We start from the raw sequence: 8,009 nt of genomic DNA on the forward strand, positions 1-8,009 counted from the left end.
ATTATATAGTAGTACTGTAGTAGTGACAAAAGTATTATTTGTATATAGGATTTAGGGTTTAGGGTGTATGTCTCTAATTTGTGATAGCTTTTTCTCTTACATTTGTCCTAAAATATGGTGACAAATGATGAATAGTTTTGGGTGCGGCTATTGCCACCCTATCAATTTTTTTTATTTACCCTATTTGCTCATTACACGGTTTACACCCTACATTTTAATCTCAATTATTAAATTTACTTATCAAACATATTTTTCTTTCTAAAAATATCCTTATATGACATATCCAATTAAAAAAGTTTTTTTTTAATAAAAATCTCTCATTTAATTTATACCAATAAAAAAATTAAAATATAATAAAGTGTGCTAATAAAATAATAATCTGATTTACTTCCATTTTTAAAATTTTTTCTTTCAATTTCATTGTTAGTCTATTTCAATCCAAGTCAAAAGATTAGTATGTGAACAACTATGAGCAAAAGAAGAGATTGATTTAAAATTTCAGTTTTGAATTTTTACTTTCGGTAATCGCAAAGGGTATTGCAAAGATTTTAATGCAATTTACACTTGTACTTACACGCACTTGCATGAGTATTTGCCACACATAATTAGCTATAATGAGCCACGCTCATGCTACCGCCAGCGGGGTGATCTACACTAACCCCATAACAGTTTTCAGTCAAGAACACCAAGAACATTTACCCAGAAAGCACCAAAACAAGAACACAGGGCATATATACCCAAAACCCAGATTCGACCATCTAGCTAGCAAATGAATTCCAAACCCCAATCAAACACATACACCCACCCCCAGAACCCAGTCTAGACCCTTAAACACAATAGAGACTGCTAGAACTCAATACAAATAGCAAACACAGAAACTGACAAACGAAAAACCCAATAAAACAGGGATGGGTTCAGAATACCAACCTCGAAGATGAAAAATCTGGTACGCTCAAGGACACTCATCTTCGATGCAAGAGGTCTTCGTCCTCTGGAGATCGACAACTTCATGGAATCGCAGAATCTTCTTCTCAGATAACAGAGGGTAGCTTGAAGACAACGATATTAGTTCAAAGTGCAAAGTGTTGAACCACTCGGTTTCCCTCTCTTTTATGTCAACATCAAACAAATCTCCGCCGTCCGCTGAAAAACGACATCACACGACAACCGTACATGTGGCCCACGATCGCACTTACTCTCCGGATTAACCGAGGTGTCGCCTCGGTTACAATATCAATAATCACTCGCATTAATGGCGAGGAGACGGGCGTGCTGCAGAGACGTTATTCCACACGCTAGCCCACTACATGCTGGCCACGTGTCGGGTACCGTCAGACAAAGAGTCTAGCCAAAGCAACAATCGAAAAGGTAGGTAACAAATCGTGAAAGGCGAGACAGTCTCCGCTAAGCGCAACACCGCTAGCGGAACTTCTCCCTTTTCATCTTGCAAGTGAGGCAGCCTCCGCTAAGCGCAACACCGCTAGCAGAACTTCTCCCTATCGTCCATCAGGTAGAATACTCTCCGCTGACCTCAACACCGCTCGTCGAGTTCACAAAGAGACCCCGTGACCCTTCTAACAAGCTCTCAATCGGCGGAGGGATGTCCGCCAATGGTGCTTCTTGAGGCAACGCCTCACTCTGACAATGACCGCCATGCGGCGTTGTAGTCAAGCAATGTCCCTCCTGGACAAGTAAGGGGACATGTCAACACTCTTTGACAGCCCTGATCAGGCACGTTGACCCCCGACACTAGGGTACCAAAGATTGGGCTCGCTACCCAACACCCTCTACTCAGCGCAGCTTCCCTTCAACAAATAATGTACCGGCCAAAACATAGGCCTATCTTAGCCTGGGAGTGGGGGACTCCTTGGGGGGCCTAGCAGGGGCCCACCCAAAAGGGTATAAAGCGTTTGCGACTCTAGCTGAAGTAACGCTTCAACCACTAGGCAACTCCCCAACTAAGATTGCCCTCCTTGACTGGGGACTTTGGGGACTTGTACTTACACGTACTTGCATGAGCATTTTCCAAGCATAATTAGTTATAATGAGCCACGCTCATGCTACTGCCAGCGGTACTAATTCCCCCCAGCAGGGTGACCTACGGAAACACAGCCAAGCAGGCTATCGCCTAAGCCCCGGCTCACCCCCATATCACCACGCGCCGCGTCAAGATGGCATCAGAAGCTCCAGAAGCTGGGAACTGAAGCACATTAGTCTCACATCGAAAACATGGAAGAGATCAACCTCTTCCCCACCTATAAAAAGTTCTCTCCTCTCTCCTCATTAATTACGCAATAACTACTTACCTATTGTTATTATGTCAACACAAATACATGGACTGATTTAGGCATCGGAGAAGAGAAGACCGCCCACCGCTGTCTCCATCTGAAGCCCTTTGTATTTCACTTGACAAATAGCGGAGGTCATCAATACATCCAAGTAGCGGTCCGCCCGCCGGACCAGCGTTAAACAAAGGCTTGGGCTACCGCCCAAATCTAAAGCATTAACAACACTAATGGTTTTGTGAATTGAATAATAAATTAATGATAAAGAGGTAACAAAAAGACAAAAAAAATAGTAATAAATTCTAATTTGGGTGGTAAAGTTGAAGATCAATGTTATCAAGTGAGAAATTAAGTAGTCTTTGTATTTAATTAATTTGTTATGTATTTAGTTTTCTTTACATATATGGATTTTGGAAAATTAGTATACTTATTAGTCATCTTGTACTAGGATAATATAGTTTTTTAATAATTCAAATGTTTATAAAGTGAACTAAGAAAATAGTAGGGTGGCAACAATTGCACCCATAATTTTTTAGTTAAATCTACACGGTTAATAAATTAAGTGATCAAATCAAATCAAATCGAGATGGCAGTTATGTAAAAAATTCTAGTGGACTTCAGTTTTGTAAGTGGAATCATTGATGTCATTGATAGAAATCTAAGCAGACTCGCTTCGAAGAGAAACCTGCAACTTCAGTTTCAATAATTGGAAGGGAATTAGGGGGCTTCCCCTTATAGCTACTGCATTCGAGGTGCAACGTGCAATTAATTGATTTTTGACTCTCTTAGCTGGTATCCCTAGCCCCAATTAGTGCCAATAAAGTGAACTCATGGTACAGAATCCACCTATACTTCTTTATCAGTTTTACAAAAGAAATCATACATCGATACAGTTAACGATTCTCATTCTCAACTCAAAAATGACACATTAATTTCAATTTTGACAAATAACTAGTAACACAATATAAGAAATATGACTAAATTCAGTTTGCCCCCTTCAACTTTGGGGCAAACATCAGTTTGATCCCTGATTTTTTTTTTTTTTTAATCATGATCGTCCTTGTACTTTTAATTTTTTATCACTCTCATCCAAATTTCAAAATTACCTCCAAAAATCACGTCAAAAGTTGAGCTGGCTCCGACATGGAGCCCACTTTTCAGATTTTGAACCCCAAAGAAGGGTAAAATAGTCATTTTCAATTTAATCTAATTTCTTTTTTCTTTTATTTTTCCAACTTTTTCTTTCCTTTCTTCTCTGTATTTTCTCTTTCTTCTGTTTCGCTTATCCCAAGCCTAAAACTTAAGAGATGATTTCTCATTCCTCCTTCCTCTGCATCTTGAACTCCTCCCTCACCGCCCTCTTACTCTCCTTCTTCGCCGGCTTCCTTGCCCTCGAAAACCCGGCCAGAACCTCTGATCATTCCGAGACCACTAGCCTCAGACCAGAACCAGCCCGCGCTGCCGACAAGCCAAACCGGAAACGCTGCTGACATCGACCTCCTGAGTCGCTTGCATCAACCTACGTGCTTCACTTCTTCCAACCAGATTCTGACCTCATCATCACTCACTCCGGCACGCTCCACTACAATCCAAGTTGTGTTTGCCTGGCAACCGGACTCATATCTGCAGCACACCTTTTTGCGTCCACACCAACTTCTGGCATTCGACTCAGAAGCGACGGCCCCCAAGCTAGTTCCGCTCATCGCTACACTCAACGGAGATTGTCGTTGGGGAACAGAGCTTGACCAGGCCGCCAAGACTGACGGCGATGACCAAGAAAACTTTGGACATTTTTCAGTTGGGCCATTGAGCCAAACTGTGGCTTTCTCTCCTTGACGGTGGTGCGTGAGGTTGGGGTTTGGGGGAGAGAGGCGGAGATGACGGTTAGAGTTACTGAGAACTTGAGGAAATCAAAATTGGGCTTCTTGGTTTTATCTTCATTATCAGAACTGGTTGAGACGTGGAAGGAAATGGAGGAAGGGATTCTGAATTTGGGCGGGGTTTTGGGTGAAGCTGTGGTTGATGGGCAGTGAGGGAGTGTGTGAGTTTTAAGATGAAGCTTCCGTTTTGGAGCTTCGGTTTTGCTGAGTTCACTTCTCTGAGAAGTGTGGTGGCCTGAATCTCGGGCTTGACGGAGGACTGAGGAGGAAGATTGAGAAGTTGTTAGATCAATTTGGTTTTAAGTTTTGGATAAGTGAAGCAGAAGAGGGAGAAAATACATAGAAAAAAAATTGGTAATTAGATTAAATTTTAATAAAAGAAAAAAGAAATTAGATTAAATTGAAAGTGACCATTTTATCCTTCTTTGGGGTTCAAAATCTGAAAAGTGGGCCCCCATGTCAGAGCCAGCTCTGACGTTCTGACGTCATCTTTGGAGGTAATTTTGAAATGTGGACGAGAGTGATAAAAATTAAAAATACAAAGACGATCATGATTAAAAAAAATGTTATGGACCAAACTAACATCAAAATTGAAAGGGACAAACTGAATTTAGTCCTAAGAAATATATGTTTCAACTTTTTTGCATTATTTGATATCCATGCCGGCCCTTTACTCTGAATACACAAACAAAACTTTATTTGGATCAAATTCCAATGACTCAACAGCCTATGATCTCATCCAAAAATAACGGTACCGTATACAACCATTAGGTTTAAGGGATGGTTTAGATCATCCCTTTAGGTATGTAAAAGGCCCCGGCAAAGAGGTAGGGACGGCTGACTCAGTTGGCATGATTATGATAAATATGGGTTCAGAGAATTGGAATCATGAAGAGGGAGCAAACATGATGAGAATAAAGGACGGTCGCATTTAGCAAAGGACCCACCTGCATTTCCCTCCTTCGCCCTTTATCAATTGCTGGCTTCCGCTAGTGCTTATATATTCTCAACGTCAAGGGGGCTTCTCTGGCCTCCTGTATTCTCTGAAAGCTTTTGCTGGGGAAAGGAGACAACTGACAGATCTAATCAATGGTTGCACACCAAACCAAAAGTGTCTGCTGCTCCTTCGAGAGCTTCAAACTTCAAAGCCTTTGCATGCCGGCAGTGCTTCATCCGCGTGTGCTGTTCTCTCTGTACGTACGTGCGTCTCATAGTGTTTTCGGGGCCAGAAGCTTTGGGCCATAATGGTTTGCCACTCATTTGTGTGTAATTAAGGACCCTAGGTAGTGTTATTAGGGTTTCTTTCTTGAAGTAGAGTATACTAGTTTTGTAGCAATGGACTAGCATCCGTCGACCGTAATAGACAATTTACTCATTCGATTAAGAACATATATAACTAACAAAAGCTACAAAGAATAGTGTCTAATCAACCACAACCTAACCGACAATAAAAGAAGCAAGCATTGAGAGATAAGCCAAATGAGAGAACAATAGCTCTTACATGTCCGCTAACTATAAGTGAAATTACGATATCTAACTACTTGTAACAATATTATTTATCTATAAATGAGAAAATAAGGCATATTTTTCAATTCATAATTGTCGAGTATGAGGTGATGCCTCTTCTGGCTCACCTAAAGTCCAGCCTTGAGAAATGATGCCAGAAGAAACTTCATCAAATTCTCTGAATTTGTAATTACATTAGCTACAAAATTTGATATGTATGCTTAAATTTGATCCTTTGACAACTTCAAGTATTTGAAAAGCAGCTTCATTAAGTGTAAATTTTCTCATACTTCTACTTCTTTTTTTTCTCTTTTTTTGGTTTAGCATTACAAATTTGTAGAGCAAAATTGTGTACGAAGTTGCTACCGAGCACTATAAGAGACTCATAATTAGCTTTTATTGTGAGATAAAGGAAGCCATCAACCTCCAATTATTATGATATTGTTCATGATTTGGATACTTCTGGGAAATGAACACATTATTATGGCTAAAATCCAATAACGTTAGGGACCTTTTAACCTTTAAACTTTTGCCATGATGATACTAATTTAGCATCAAGTGGTTACACAGTAAAATACCAATAAGGCAATAATTAACTTTCCCACGGTACATATTCCCACATTAATCTATCTTGTGAAAAAACAAAAAAGTGCACTTAGGTAATAAAAACCTTTGAACCTTTTATTGTTACCGCAACTTTCTTACAACATACTTTTATCTATCTCATCAATATCAATTTCACACAAAAAAATAGTAAAGAACTTTGAATGAATAACAATCGGTCCGAATACTGGAATATTTTGAATGAATAACAATCAATATCAATTTCACACAAAAAGATAGTAAGAGAGTGCGGTGGGAGATTAGTCTGGTTTTGCTGCGATACTCTAGTAGACCTCGGTCTGAATACTGACTGAGTGGGTTATGTTACTAACTCGCTAACGTAACCGAGGTGGTTTGCTACCTTACTTCTGATCAAAAAATTAAAAAAAAAAAAAAAAAAAACTTTGAATGAATGATAATATTAATTTTAGGGAAAAATATCACTTTGGTCACTCAACTTTAACACATTTTTACACTTTAGTCACTACTATTAAATAATTCATCTCAAACCGTTAATATTAGGGAAGTTTTGGTCTATTCAATTAAAGCTAAATCTGTGTAAAAAAAAAAAAAAATTAAATTTGATCATTCTTTGAATTTATTTATGGAAAAATGTCCATTTACCTAAATTTAAGCCTTACTTACCCAAACATCTTATAAGATTGCCCACTTACTCAATAAATTATATTTTTTTTGCCCTAATACCCAATTAAGTTTTTTTTTTTTTAGACAATTTTGCCTCCTCTCTTTGTCACTTAGAGAGAGAAGTCATTAGAGACTTCACGTGGCTCTGGTTACCGGTCGCCGGACTTCGGTCAAAGATCGCAGGAATCCTGTCACCAATCGCGGAACCCCGATCAAGGATCTTGGGAATCCGGTCATCTGCCGCAGGACTCCGGTCACCGGTAGCCAGAAACCTCGCTGAATATCCCTAAAGAAGTCATCGGAGAATATTATTCCCTTTCCCCCCAATAGAAAGTTTATTGCCCCGCAATAAAAAGTTTATTTGCCCCGCAATAATATATTTATTGCCTCCAAATAAGGGCTTGGACATTTGTGTTGCAGTACTACCACCCAGAAACGATTCAAAACGATAAAACAATTGCAGAACAAAACATGGTGGTGGCGTTGCAAAGAAAGCTTAATCATATTGTGCATACGACAAAAAAAATCTTAATTAAGCTATGCATAAGACAAAATGTTTAATTAACAATGCAACAAGAAGATTGATAAAAGCTTCGTACTAGGCTTGTCCACTTGTGAACACAAAGGAGGAGAAGCCACAACAACACAATTGACTAACGCAGGCCTCAGCTAATAATCTTGTCAAATCATTGTGAAATACCAAGGGAAGGGTGTCAGGACCCGTGTTCTTGGATTACGCAAGCTCCTCCTACCCGATTTACCGGGCAAGCTCTTCCACATACGGCTCTAATGATTCTAGAAGGCTACGTTGAGGGTGGAGACGGTGAGGTGCTTACACGCCCGCCGCAGAGTTTGTAGTAGGTCGAGGAACCGGGTTCGGGTTAGAGCTGGACGTCAAAGTCCATAATTGAAATCGGATTTTGCAGAGAGAGAAAGAGATTCCGTCGGCCAGAGAAGGAATAGAGAGAGAGATTGCTAGTGGCGCTAACGTAATTTTATAATTAAGCTGAGCCTAAATATGTCTTTTCGCACTTAAATGGGGTGAATGGGAATACTAAGGTGGCGTTCGGTAACGTTTTCAAGTCATCTT

Source organism: Rosa chinensis, chromosome 2 (genome assembly GCF_002994745.2).
Source record: "Rosa chinensis cultivar Old Blush chromosome 2, RchiOBHm-V2, whole genome shotgun sequence".
Taxonomy (NCBI): Eukaryota; Viridiplantae; Streptophyta; class Magnoliopsida; order Rosales; family Rosaceae; genus Rosa; species Rosa chinensis.